Source organism: Balaenoptera acutorostrata, chromosome 3 (assembly GCF_949987535.1).
Source record: "Balaenoptera acutorostrata chromosome 3, mBalAcu1.1, whole genome shotgun sequence".
Taxonomy (NCBI): Eukaryota; Metazoa; Chordata; class Mammalia; order Artiodactyla; family Balaenopteridae; genus Balaenoptera; species Balaenoptera acutorostrata.
Genome location: NC_080066.1, coordinates 59,348,275 through 59,363,540, shown reverse-complemented (window position 1 = coordinate 59,363,540; position 15,266 = coordinate 59,348,275). Strand labels below are relative to the sequence as shown.

The window sequence follows — 15,266 nt, the reverse complement described above, 5'->3', positions numbered from 1 at the left end:
GTTGTGGCACATGGGCTTAGTTGCTCCATGGCATGTGGAATCTTCCCGGACCAGGGATGGAACTCATGTCCTCTGCACTGGCAGGCAGATTCTTAACCACTGCGCCATCAGGGAAGTCCCCAGAATCAAATTTTTATTCTTCCTCTTAAAACTCCTAAAAATTCTTGGGGTACTATCAGAGGAAAATCTCCTGGATACGTTGTTGATTTCACACATTAATTTCCACATATCTGTAATCAGCACCTGGTCCTTGGGATAGTGCACTCCAGCTTCTACTTATCTGTGGGTATGGTATAGGGAGAGGGCCTAGTAATTTTCTTCCTGATTTGTACCAAATGATGCTAACAACTCATTAAACATTGTTTTCCCACTGGAGTGTGAGAGCACAGGATCTAGTTTGGCATATGGCACCCAACTGCCTCATCCTGAGAGTTGGCACCCCTGGATGCCATGTGTCTTCTATGTCAAATTTCAATTCAAGAGGTTATAGAATGTGTTTTCTAGTTTTGAAACATAATTTCAAGGAATTGTGACTTTTGTTCAAAAACTTTAAGTTCTAAATAAATGAGAGCACATGCATAAAATAGAATATTGAGACACTGAAATTGCATTTTTGAAGTTTTAAATGCCATGGGGAAACAACAAGGAAGTAAAAAAAATTACAAGAAAATCATATATAGCATCACCTCAAGAATGTAAAAGCCCAGATATAAAAGACCAAAAGAAAATATGCTAAAGCCTTATCATGTAGCCCAATATGCCAATCTATTTCTTTATCATTCTGGGATTTGTGTCTGACTTAAGAAGGTCTTCCTGGATAGCCTTCTTAATATTTGTATGATGTGACTTTTTACCCAACATTCAGATTTAAAACCCATCTGAAATTTATTCCTCTATAAGGCATATTGTTGGCATCCAATTTTATTTTCATCCAACATCACTGATTAGGGCAAGATATTTATTAAATATGCCATCTTTTCCCATTGAGTTAAAATACATCTATGCTTCAATCTGTTTGTAAAATTGCCCATCTCTTTCAGTGATTTTTATTTTTTTTCATTTTGTGTCAATGCTATACTGTTTGGACTAGTATAGTTACATAATACTTTTAGGATATGACACAACTCTCCTCTTACTATTCTTTTCCAAGCATCTCTTGCTAATATTTATGGGTTGGGGCTCAGCTAAAACAAAAATCTAAGGTACTGATTGAAACTGTATATTACATTTATATATTAACATCAAAAGGACTGATGTCTTCAAATATAGTTTCCCCATCTATGCACATAGTATATTTCTCCGTTAGTTAGATTTTAAGTCTTTTATTAAAAATTTATACTTCTCATACTTGTTGCCTTCGGCATGCATTCCTATGGCAAAATACAAATACAATATACACAAAGTAAAAAAAGAGTCAGATTATTTCCAACACTCAGTCCAAAAATTAGACTTCCTGATGTACAAAGAGCTTACATAGTTGATAAAGAACAACAACCATAATTATAAATTGGTGCAGCCACTATGGAAAGCAGTATGGATGTTCCTCAAAAAATTAAAAATAGAACTACCATATGACCCAGAAATTCCACTTCAGGGAATATATCCCAAAGAAATGAAAACACTGTGCTGAAGAGATATATGCACCCCCATGTTCACAGCATCATTATGCACAATAGCCAAGACATGGAAATAACTAAGTGTCCAAAGAAGTTGTGAGACATGGAAATAATTAAGTGTCCAAAGAAGTTGTTAGTTGTGTGTACACACACACACACACACACACACACACACATCCTCACAATATATACAATGGAATTTTATTCAGCCATAAAAAAGAAAGAAATTCTGCCAATTGGGACAACATAGAAGGACTTTAGGACCTTGAGGGCATTATGCTAAGTGAAATAACCCAGACAGAGAAAGACAAATACTGTATGATCCCACTTATATGTAGAATCTAAAAAACAAACAAACAAGGAAACCCAACCAAACTCATAGAAAAAGAGATTAGATTTGTGGTTTCTGGAGTTGGGGGTGATGGGTGGGAGGATTAGAGAAAGGTGGTTAGATGGTACAAACTTCTGGTTACAAGATAAATAATTACTGAGGTTGTAATGTATGATATATTTGAAAGTTGTTAAGAGTACATCCTAAGAGTTCTCACCACAAGGATGATATTTTTATCTGTATGAGGTGCTGAATGTTAACTAAATTAATTGTGGTAATCATTTCACAATATATAAGTCAAATCATTATGCTGCACACCTTAAACTTATACAGTGTTATATGTCAATTATATCTCAATAAAACTGAAGGAAAAAAAGAACAACAGTCATAGAGGATAATGGGCAAAAGCTGTTCTTGTAAAAGAGGGATTGGGGACAGCTGATGAGAGTATGAAAGAATACACCACCTAATGCACCTCACAAGCAATCAAGGAAATGCAAAGCAAAACACAATACTTTTGTTTACTAATCTGATGAGATTTGCAAAGCAATAACAACAAAACCCTCTAACGTCCAGTGGTGGTGAAGATGTGCATCTCACACATTACTGGTGGGAGTGTAAATTGTAAAAGGATGTGCCAGCATAGGCTAAACATTAAAATGCACACATCCTTTGAATGACACTTTCAAGATATTATCTTACAAAAGTAAAGAGTTCTAGTACAGAAAAAACTGTATATAACAGGCTCTTCCCATCCCCTGCCCCCAGCATCATTTGTGATAGCAAAAGTCTGATAAAAAATGAAGGATGTATAGTTATCCCTATAAAATCCTTTGTTTACTTCTTTGATCTAATTAACATGGGGAAATAGGGCTTAAAATGAGAAAGCATGAAAATGAAACAGGACCTCAGATGAAGACATGTGACCCTCATACTTGCTTCAAGGTATTGGTCAGTGAGTGAAGTCTTCAGTCTCAGAACAAGACAAAGTATGGATTAGAACAATATGGCTCCCCTCAAGCACACCCAGCTTGTAAGGATGGAATAAAATAATTTAACAAGGTGAATTTCTAGTTCCAGGACAAGATAGAGCAGAAAAAAAAAAAAAAACCTGGTGGTGAAAAAGTATTTGAAGAAATAGTGTTTGAAAATTTCCCAAATTTGGCAAAAGATATAAATCTGCAGATTTAAGAAGTTAAGCAAACCTGAAACATTATAAATCCAAAGAAATCTATGCCAAACACAAAATAATCAAATTCCTGAAAATTAAAGACAAAGAAAAAACCTTGAAAGCAGAGTAAGAGAAATGACATCTTACCCATAGGGGAATATAATTCAAGTGAATGGATTTCTCATCTGAAACCATAAAGACAAGAAGCAAGCGGAATAACATTTTTCAAGTGCTGAAAGAAAAGAACAGTCAACCCAGAATTCTATATCCAGCAAATGTATCCATTAAGAATGAAGGGAGAATTAGGGCATTATCAGAGGAAGGAACTCTAAGAGAATTTGTCACTGGCAGACCTACCTTAAAAGAATGGCTAAGAAAGTTCTTAAAATGGGAAGAAATAATAAAAGAAGGAATCTCAGAACATCAGGAACAGAGAAAAAAACATTGGAAAAAACAAAAATTTAAGTAATATAAGAAATTTTCCTTCTCCTTTTCTAAATTATTTTTGATAGTTAAAGCAAAAATTATAACACTGCTTGATGTACTTCTCAAAGTGCTATATAGAGGAAATATTAAAAATAATTATAAATAGGAGACAGTAAAGGGACTTAAACAATGGTAAAGTACCTACATTTCATTCAAGCTGGTAAAATATCAACACTAGTAGACTGGTTAGTTATGTATACATAATGCAATACCTAGAGAAACCACTAAAAATTCAAATAATTGAACTTATACAGAATGTGTTCTCTAATCACAATGGAATCAAAATTGGAAGTCAATAATAGAAAGATAAAAGGAAAATATCCAAACACTTGCAAAACTGAACAACATACTTGTAAATAATCCATGGGTCAAAGAGGAAGTCTGAAGAGTAGTCTTAAAAAAATGAATTAAAAGAAAACTAAAATACAACATATCAAAATTTGTAAGACACAGCTAACACACTGCTGAGAGGGAAATTTACAGCACTAAATGCTTACATTAGAAAAGAGTAAAAATCTCCACTTAATAATCTAAGCTCTTGGTTTCTGAAACTAACAAAATAAACCCACAGCCAGCGAAAAGAAGAAAATAATAAATATAATAGCAGAAGTCAATGGAATTGAAAACGGCACAACAATAGAGAGAAATCAATGAAACAAAAAGCTGGTTCTTTGAAAAAAATCAATAAAATTGGCAAGACTCTAGCAAGACTGACAAAAAAGAGAAGACACAAATTACCTATAACAAGAATGAAACGAAATATTGCTACAGATTCTCAGACACCAAAAGCATAATAAGGGGATATTAAAAACAACTCTATAACATTTCACAATCTCACAAGCAATGAGTGAGAGTTTCTGTTGCTCCACATCCTCACCAGCACTTGTCAGTATTTTGGATTTTGGTCATTCTAATACATGTGTAGTGGTATCTCAATGTTGTGTTAATTTGTATTTCCCTAATGACATATGATGTTGAGCATCTTTTCATATGATTACTTGCCACCTGTATATCTTCTTTGGTGAGATGTCTGTTCAATTCTTTTTTTTTTTTGTGAGATTGTGAAATGTTGCAATCACTTTGAAAGACCGTTTAGAAGTTTCTTACAAAACTAAACATACTCTTAAGATACAGTAATTACACTCCTTGGTGTTTACCCAAATAATTGAAATCTTATATCCACACAAAAATCTACACATGGATGTTTATAGTAGCTTTATTCATAATTGCCAAAACTTGGAAGCAGCCGAGGTGTCCTTCAGTAGGTGAATGGATAAACTGTGGTACATCCAGACAATGGATATTATTCAGCTTTAAGAAGATATGAGTTATTAAGCCATGAAAAGACATGGAGGAAACTTAAATGCATATTACTAATTGAAAGAAGTCCACCTGAAAATGTATGTACTATATGATTCCAACTATATTCTGGAAAAGGCAAAACTACGAAGACAGTATAAAGATTAGTGGTTGCCAAGGGTTAGCGGGGAGGGATGAAAGAATAGGTAGAGCACAGGGGATTTTTAGTGCTATGAAACTATTCTGTATGATCCTACAATGGTGGGAATGTGTCATTATACGTTTCTCAAAACCCATAGATTGTACAATACCAAAAATGAGCCCTAATGTAAACTATGGACTTTGGGTGATAATGATGTGCCAATGTAGGTTCATCAAATGTAACAAACACATTACTCAGGTATGGGATGTTGGTAGTTGGGAAGGCTGTGTGTGTTGGGGGCATGGAGTATGTGGGAATTCTCTGTATTTTTCACGTAATTTCGCTGTGAACCTAAAACTGCTCTAAAAAATAAAGTTTATCATTTCAAAAAAAAAAAAAAACAACTCTATACACATAAAGTTGGTCACTTAGATGAAATGGACCAATTCCTTGAAAAGCACAAGCTACCACAACTTACTCAATATGAAAGAGATAATTTGAATATTCCTATAACTATAAATAAATTTCATTTGTAATTTCAAATCTCCCCAAAGAGAAATCTCCAGGCTCACTTTGTCCCTGAAGAAGTTTAAAGGTTACTACCACACATTTAAAGAAGAATTAATACCAATTCTACACAATATTGAGTATAGTTCCCTGTGCTATACAATAGGTCCTTGTTGGTTATCTATTTTATATGTAGTAGTGTGCACATGTTAATCCCAAACTCCTAATTTATCCCATAATTAAAATAAAAAAATAAAATAACTAATAAATAAAAGAAAAAATGAAATTAATAATGAAATAAAATGATAACCAAATTTGACATTTTAACTGTTTTTAAGTTTACAATTCAGTAACATTAAAAAAATATGAAATACTTCACAAATGTGCATGTCATCTTTGCACAGGGCCCATGGTAATTTTCTCTGAATTGCTCCAATTTTAGTGCTGCCAAAGTGAGTGCTGGCCAACTGACTTTTGATAAAGGTGAAAAAGTAATTCAATGGAGGAAGGAGAGTCTTTTCAAAAAATGGATATCTGTTTGCAAATTGGATATCCATCAGCAAAAAGACAATAAAATAAGCAAAAACCCCTCAACCTCACATTTTATACAAAAATTAAGTCAATGGAGCATAGATTTATATGTAAAACAAACCTATAAAATCTTTAGAAGAAAACATAGGAGAAAAATCATTGGGACCCGGGGCTTGGCAACATCAAAAGCAAAATCAATAAATTGGACTTCATCAAAATTTAAACCTTTTTGGTTTGAGAAAGACCCTTAATGTTAAGAAGATAAAATGACAAGCTACAGAGAAAATACTGGGAGAAAATACTTGTAAACCACATACCTGACAAAAGACTCATATCTACAATATATAAAGAACTCTCATAATTCAACACTATAAGAAAAACATTACATTTGGAGCATGGGCCAAAGCCCTGAAGAGACTAGATATAAAGAAAGGCTCCAAAGAAGATGAACAGATGGCCAAAAAGCACATGAATAGATGCTCAATATTGCTAATTATTAGAGAAATGCAAACCAAAACTACAATGAGGTATCACCTCACAGTAGTCAGAATGGCCATCATCAAAAAGTCTACAAAAAATAAATGCCAGAGAGGGTGTGGAGAAAAGGGAACCCTCCTACACTGTTGGTGGGAATGTAAAGTAGTACAGCCACTATGGAGAACAGTATGGAGGTTCCTTAAAAAACTAAAAATAGAGCTACCATATGACCCAGCAATCCCACTCCTGGGCATATATCCGGAGAAAACCATAATTCAAAAAGATACACGCACCCTAGTGTTCACTGCGGCACTATTTACAATAGCCAAGACATGGAAGCAACCTAAATGTCCACAGACAGATGAATGGATAAAGAAGAGGTGGTACATATATACAATGGAATGTTGCTCAGCCATTAAGAAGAATGAAATAATGCCACTTGCAGCAACATGGATGGACCTAGAGATTATCATACTAAGTGAAGTAAGTCAGACAAAGATAAATATCTATGATATCACTTACATGTGGAATCTAAAATATGACAAAAATGAACTTATTTACAAAACAGAAAGAGACTCACAGACTTCAAAAACAAATGTATGGTTACCAAATGGGAAAGGTGGGGGGGGCAGGGAAGGATAAATTAGGAGTTTGGGATTAACATAGCCACACTATTATATATAAAATAACTAACAAGGATCTACTGTAGAGCACAGGGAACTCTACTCAATATTCTGTAATAACCTATATGGGAAAAGAATCCAACAAAACAATAGATATATGTATAACTGAATCACTTTGCTATACACCTGAAACTAACACAACATTGGAAATCAGCTATACTCCAATATAAAATAAAAACTAAATTGAAAAAGCCAACAATTAGAGCTAATTAATGAAAAAATTAAAAAGTAAAATAAAGGCTTTTATGTTTAGAACCATCACTGCTACTGCAGCCAGTATGTAAATGGGGCTCAAGATGATTAAACAGCAACACCGAGGCCCTGTGCCCAGAGAGGTTTGTGGGTGTAACCCAGAGAAGACCACAGAGAGGGACACCCAAAAGGAACCAAGGTCAAGGTGTGCAGACATGGGACCTTCCCCGTTGCTGAACGTAGAGGGGAAGGGATTCAAACCAAACATTCAGCACTGCCTGCACCAGGGCATCACCAATAGGAACAGAGTCAGCCGTACCTACTTGAAGCACTTAAATGTGAACTTGAGCCTATCTGGGCCAAGGTGGAGACATCTTTGCAGTTATGGCATCTGCTCTGGAGGACTGCTGGGTGGAGTGGACAGGCTGTCCTTGGTGGTCCTCAGTGCCCAAATCACGGGTTCCACAATGCCTTTTTTTTTTTTTTAACATCTTTATTGGAGTATAATTGCTTTACAATGGTGTGTTAGTTTCTGCTTTATAACAAAGTGAATCTGTTATACATATACATATTTCCCATATCTCTTTCCTCTTGCGTTTCCCTCCTTCCCACCCTCCCTATCCCACCCCTCTAGGTGGTCACAAAGCACTGAGCTGATCTCCCTGTGCTATGCAGCTGCTTCCCACTAGCTATCTATTTTACTTTTGGTAGTGTATGTATGTCCATGCCACTCCGTAGGGGCAACACAATGCCTTTTAAGTGAGTTTCCTATGGTAGTGCAGTACCAGGCAGGGTTAAGCTGCCAGGAGCTCCTCTGGAGACGTGTGACATACAGGAGAGGGCCAGTGGGTGACCAACACCCCAGTACAGAAGGGTGTAGCCAGCAGGGCAGAGGTACCCCACCTCAGTGATTCCATCTCCTTTGGGAAGGAGGGGTCACCATGATCACGGGACCACATGTCCAGTCAGTACTGCACTTCCCCCGAAACCAAGCAGGACCTTGTGGGGCTCCTGGGCACAAGAGCCTTTCTGTGTCCCCCATTTCTTGATTACACGAAATAGGCTTCATTCAGCCTCCATGACCTTCCCTGAGTTCCAAGAGGCAGGTTCAAACAGTTGCTAATCAGGGAAGGGAGGGGATGCAGAGACAAAGGAGGATCAATTGAGAAACAATAGTGCAGCCTTGGGGTAGGGTCCTGGTTCCCCCTCAAGGGATACACATAACAATATCTTTGAGCTGTTTTGCAGATACTGAAACCCCCACCAGGTGGAAGTTAACTGTATGCTGCTCACAAGCACATAGACACCGGACTGGTTGGAACCAGAAGGTTGATCTCCTCACCAACCAATCAGAAGAATGTCCACTAGCAGATCATGCCCTCTTTGAACTATTACTATAAAACTTCTCACTACCCCCTCCAGGTCAGGACACACGGTTTTGAGGGCATTAGCCCTCTGTGGCCCCCTTTGCCTGGCAAAGCAATAAAGCTATTCTTTTCTACTCCACCCAAAACTCTGTCTCCAAGATTTAATTTGGTGTCGGGGTACAGAGGCTGGATTTGGCTTCGCTCCCACCACCTTGAAATGAGCTGGCACTGCAAAGGAGTTGCATTTGTGAATGAACCATCTTTTATTACCTATATTTGATGCTCTGGCAACTTGGGGCCTTCCTGATCCTGGAGAAATGGCCTCTCCCAGGGCCAATTCCTAGAGATGGTAAAGAACCCATCCTCAAATGTCCCTTTCTATACAAACCAACCAATTCAGAGCCCACATCCCCAACTACAGCCTCTACTGGGGTTTCACACTCCAGGCCACTGTCCCTGCTGCCCTAATCACCCCAGGGCCAGGAACCCGATAACTAGGGACACCCCCTAGGGCCCCGAACCTACTGAAACTATTCAGACCAGCCAATCCTAAGCCTGCTTACCCTCCCTGGCCTGGTCCTTCCCATGGAAACCACAGTAATGGCTCTTGCCCACGTTTTCTTCTCACTCTCTCTGCCTTCTGACTTCCTGGTGCTCCCCCCTGTGGCCCCCTGTGGTGTGGCGTGCCCCCTCCTCTAGGTAACTCTGAGTCACAAACTATCTTTCCAATGGCAGTCATCTCCTGATCTGTTGCTTTACTATGCCTCAAATTATCTATTAATTCACTATATTTTAAAGTATTGGATTGGCCAAGAAGTTCATTTGGGTTTTTCCATAAGATCTTCGGAAAAACCCGAACAAACTTCTTGGCCAACCCAATCATTTGTCCTTGAGGTTATGACTGTTAAACTTCACATACTCAGCCTCCCTTTCTATACCATGTGGCTCCGTTCTTCACAACAAGACTTTTGGGTTGCTTCATCAAATCCTGAGTTAAAGGGGACCCTTTAGAATACTGATAGAGATGGAACCAACTCCCAGGTTGGTTTACAGAGTGCGAAGGCAGTCAGCAGCCTGTCCCAGGGAATGAAGTCCACATGCAGGGTGAGACCCTGGGCACCACAGCAACAGGGGTGGCTAAGCGAGGTGTGAATGGAAAAATGTTGCCTGCCATATCAGGAAACAGAGGATGTTGCAGCCATCAAGCCATCACATTACAGCTTCCCCAGGGTTGTGAGCCCTGAGGGAACTTAGGATGGAAACAGGATGCCCGCCATCAAGCAGTCAGTCACTGAAGCCACCCCCAAACATGCACCCTGAGGGGACTCAGGATGAGAAAACACAGGATACTGGCCCCAGAGAACTGAGGTGCATATCAAAGGAATGATTTCAGTGAGCCCAGACTCTTGCATCTTCCCATACACAGAAAAGGGCTGAATTCCTTAACTTGAGATGTCTGGTTTTCTTTAATTAACAGTAATCTTCTGATGTTCTGACCACCTGGTTTTTGTTGCAAGAACTCCTATAGGTCCTGGCTCCTCCCTTCCCTCTTCAGAGCCGTCCCTCAGAGCTACCTGAGAGGCTGCCTCCCAGGCTTTAGTCCTCAGTTCTGTTCACCAAATAAAACATAATTCTCAACTTTTAGCTTGTTCATTTTTTTTCCAGTCAACAGAGGTCTAGGTCAGAGTCTGGGGGCACTGAGTTTCTTCCCATTCTGATTGTAGTTTAGTCAAGGGCACACACAGGAGGGGAGTGTTACTGTGACCAAAATAGAACGAGAATGGGCAGTGAGGGAATGAGCCTTATTCTAAACCTTGCTAATTGGTTGGTTTGTGAGCTGATGAAAGCTTGATTTCCCAAACCAGTAATGGGAAGCATTCCATCCTAAAAAGATGTGAAGGATGAAGAAGGCAGATTATCCAGCAGGCCCTGGACTTAAAGGGGATGTGAAGTGGGCGGCAGGCTCTCAGTTACTACATCAGGGCATAGCCCAGAGTGATGTCATTGCTTTCCCTCCACTCCCATGGAGCAGCTCCCAGGGCAGCAGCCAGTGCTTCTGGCTATATGTTGGGTCCCAGCATCTCATTTTTTCCCCTGTGCTTTAAACCACGTCACCTGGTCCTAAATCCCTGCTCAAAATTGTTTTCCTTCCTTTCTTTCCCTCTCTCTCTTGCCTTACCTTAATTCTTTCTTTCTTTCTTTTTATTTATTTATTTTATTTTTAATTGAAGTATAGTTGATTTACAATATCAACTATAGTTGATAGTATAGTATCGTTGTTAGTACCGGGTATACAGCACAGCAGTTCAGTTATATATACATATAAATTGGGTGGACCAAAAAGTGCCTTTGTTTTTTTAAGTAAAAGTAAAAGATACATTTTTCATTTTCACCAAGAACTTTAATGAAAAACAAATTCACCCTTTTGTTCCACTACCTTCTCCCATTTTCCAGGCAACCTCATAATTCCATCTTCCCAAAACTTTTTATCTCTTTGAGCAAAAAACTGTTCCAGGTGCCTTTTACAGTCTTCCAGGGAATTGAAATTTTTTCCATTAAGAGAATTTTGTAAAGATCGAAATAAATGGAAATCCGAAGGTGCAATGTCTGGTGAATATGGTGGATGAATCAGAACTTCCCAGCCAAGCTGTAACAGTTTTTGCCAGGTCATCAAAGAAACATGTGGTCTTGTGTTATCCTGATGGAAGATTATGCGTTTTCTGTTGACTAATCCTGGATGCTTTTTGTCGAGTGCTGCTTTCAGTTGGTCTAACTGGGAGCAGTACTTGTTGGAATTAATGGTTTGGTTTTTCAGAAGGAGCTCATAATAGAGGACTCCCTTCCAATCCCACCATATACACAACATCACCTTCTTTGGATGAAGACCAGCCCTTGGTGTGGTTGGTGGTGGTTCATTTCGCTTGCCCCACGATCTCTTCCACTCCACATTATTGTACAGTGTCAACTTTTCATCGCCCATCACAATTTGTTTTAAAAACAGAACGTTTTCATTATGTTTCAGTAGAGAATTGCATGCGGAAATATGGTCAAGAAGGTTTTTTTCTCCTAACTTATGTGGAACCCAAACATTAAAGCGATTCACATAACTAAGCTCGTGCAAATGATTTTCAACATTTGATTTGGATATTTTGAGTATGTTGGCTATCTCCCACGTGGTATAACATTGATTGTTCTCAATTATTGTTTTGATTTGATCACTATCAACTGGTCTACCCAACCGTGGAGCATTGTCCAGTGAGAAATCTCCAGTACAAAACTTTGCAAACCACTTATGATATGTTCGATCAGTCACAGCACCTTCTCCATACACTGCACAAATCTTTTTGTGCATTTCAGTTGTGTTTTTACCTTTCTTGAAACAATAAAGCATAATATGCTGAAAATGTTGCTTTTTTCTTCCATCTTCAATATTAAAATGTCTACACAAAAATTCATCAATTTTGATTTTTTTTTTAAATGCACGCTTATATGACAGCTGTCACATGTAATCTAACAAAATTGTTTTGAATGAAGTTAAGACAACTAAGTGCTACTAGGGCCATCTTATGGAAAAAACCAAACTTGGCCCACCCAATATATATATACTGCTTTTCAGATTACTTTCCCTTAGAGGTTATTACAAAATATTGACTATATTTCCTATGCTATACAGTAGGTCCTTGTTGCTTATCTATTTTATATGGAGTAGTGTGTATATGTTAATCCCAACCTCCTAATTTATCCCTACCTCCACCCCCCTTTCCCCTTTGGTAACCATAAATTTGTTTTCTATGTCTGTGAGTTTCTGTTTCATAGATAAGTTCATTTGTGTCATATTTTAGATTCCACATATAAGTGATAGCATATGATATTTGTCTTTCTCCATCTGACTTATTTCACTTAGTATGATAATCTCTAGGTCCATCAATGTTGCTGCACATGGCATTACTTCATTCTTTTTTATGGCTGAGTAATTCCATTGTATGTATGAATATGTGTATATATATATATATATATATATATATATATACATATACCACATCTTCTTCATCTATTCATCTGTCAATGGACATTTAGGTTGCTTCCATGTCCTGACTATTGTAAATAGTGCTGCAGTGAACTATGCATGTATCTTTTCAAATTAGAGTTTTCTCTGGACATATGCCCAGGAGTTGGATTGCAGGATCATATGGTAGCTCTATTTTTAGTTTTTTAAGGAACTTCCATACTGTTCCCCTTACCTTAATTCTTATCACCACTCTCCATAATTCTTTAAAGATCACTTGATATAAATCACCTTGAAGCCACCTGACTCTCCAGAGGGAATAAATTCTAAATTGCACGATGATATCTGTAAAACCTTCCGAGTTTTGAAAAAGGGGAAAAAACAAACTCAAGAATGAGAAAGCCTTTACCTCCTTAAAGCCTCTTAGAGCAAGATATTTTGCTCCCTAGCAAACATGCAAAATGCCCCTGGTTTTAAGTTTGAGAGCTGATCCCATGGTTTGCACTGAGGTTCCAGGAACATAATGCACATTTGAGATAACTAGAAATAAAGGATAAATAATGCATTTTGTTTGTGTCATCTCCGATTAAGATGCACCACTTGCATTCTTTAAGGCTCTCCCTGTGGGTAAGTTGTGAGTGGCTGGGAATTCACATACCAGGACATCGGGCTGAAAGAGGATTTTTCCTCCCTCCCTCAGCAGCTGGTCACTGTTTCTCTATCCACTTCTTTGGCAAAGATTGCTTGAGCACCTACAAATGCAAGCAACTGTGCAGCAAAGAGCACAGCTCTGCCCCAGGGCACAAGGTGGGGTCCTGCCCCGAAGGCTCTTGTGGGTTTACAGGAGGCCTGCCCCACACAGGTGTGACAGGCCCTGTACTCAGGCACCTTGGCCTCAGGCAGTGCTGATTAGGCAGCTAGCTACCTGCCCAGGTAAACACTCCAGGGAACTGAATGAGCACGACTTGGGGGATATAATCAATATACAACTTAATTCTTACCTCCGTCTGACCTCTTTAAATGTATTCAGTTGGGGGAACTCAGAAGGGGTGTTCCTTCCACTGGGTGAGAAACTGGCTACCCCCTCACTCCCTAATTTACAAATACAACCTGCATCACAAATGGACTGTCCTCTGTTCTCCTGGTGTTAATCTCTCAGGATGCATTTAAGGTCAGCCTTCCCCTCTGGCCCACGGTTGGGGCTCCCACCTGCTGTTAAGGGGCCAGGCCTGGCATCTTTTGCTGTTTAGAGGCAGAAGGAGGGTACTCCACACCGTATCTTGTGCCCCAGGCCTGGCAGATGTTGAAAGCTCACTTGCCCTTGTGGGTGTTTTTATTTGTTCCTTGGAGATTCCCAACATGGGGTCACTTACTTGCAGTTTCCTTGACCTAAGTTGCCACATGCCTGCTCTTAATGGTGGCGTGTAGCAACTTCAGCTTTCTTAGGAATCTGACGTACATCTCTGGCTTCTTGTTGTTGGGGTGCTTCCACCCCTCCAAGTGGCCCCAATAAAAGGGCCCAGTGCGAACAACACAGCCTCCAGGAAGGTGGGTTGATCTCTTTCCTCACCCCATAGATGCCCAGGTGAGACCCAGACCCTCGTCCACTCTGCTGCCAACCAAGAGATGGCACCTTGTTCTCCAATGTCCCCACTGATCCTCAGCCTAAGGGCCTTGAGTGAGAGGTCGGCACTTCCTCACTCCCCCATTAGACAAAGGGGCTGACACCTGCATTCTCATGGCCTTTGCAAACACTTCTCATCACAGAACCCCTTCTCCCACACCTGATTCCTTCCTTTAGCTCCCTGATCAGCCTGAGAAGTCCAAAAACCAAGGGAGTGATTCTAGCTCATTTCCTTCCCAACTTGTGGACCTTGGCCCAGTGCCTCACTTTGGGATGCAGTATCTGCCACACTTCCACACCTGTGTCTAAACTTAAATATTGACATCCTGTTACAGGCGGCTTTACAAAGGAGGTCATACGTGACTGAAATGACATAATAGAGTATTTGAGAGATTTGTTTCCACAGGAAAAGTGCTGAGTCAATGGGATGGCCATATGAGCACATGTATCTTGATCCCTACTTCACAGCATACAGAAAGATCAAGTCCACATTGATAGTATTTCTGAATGCAGAGGGTAAAACAATAAAACTTCTAGAAAGTAATATAGGACACCTTCCTAAACTTGGGATGGGCAAAGATTTCTGAAACAGGATGCCAAACTACCAACTATTAAAAAAAGTGATAAAACAGACCCATAACATTAAGAACTTTTTTTTGCTCAAAAACATTATTAAGAGGGTAAAAAGGCAAACTACACAGAGAGAAAAGATCATTCAAGTCCATAAAATCAAGAAAGGGCTGGTATTCAGAAAATATACAGAAGAAGTTAATAAGAAATAGTTAAATGCAAAAGAAAGATGGAAAGATACCTGAACATACACTTTACAAGAGG

The 15,266-nt window shown here is 39.0% G+C and overlaps 1 protein-coding gene and 1 non-coding gene across 2 annotated transcripts in view; both read right to left on the bottom strand.

Annotated features, from left to right (window-relative positions):
- Positions 1-15,266, bottom strand: part of LOC103011999 (OTU domain-containing protein 7A) — a 386,007-nt gene that overhangs the window by 212,240 nt on the left and 158,501 nt on the right.
- LOC114236640 (U6 spliceosomal RNA) lies at positions 5,912-6,015 on the bottom strand. Its single transcript, XR_003622536.1, has one exon. It is a non-coding gene; the product is annotated as a U6 spliceosomal RNA (small nuclear RNA).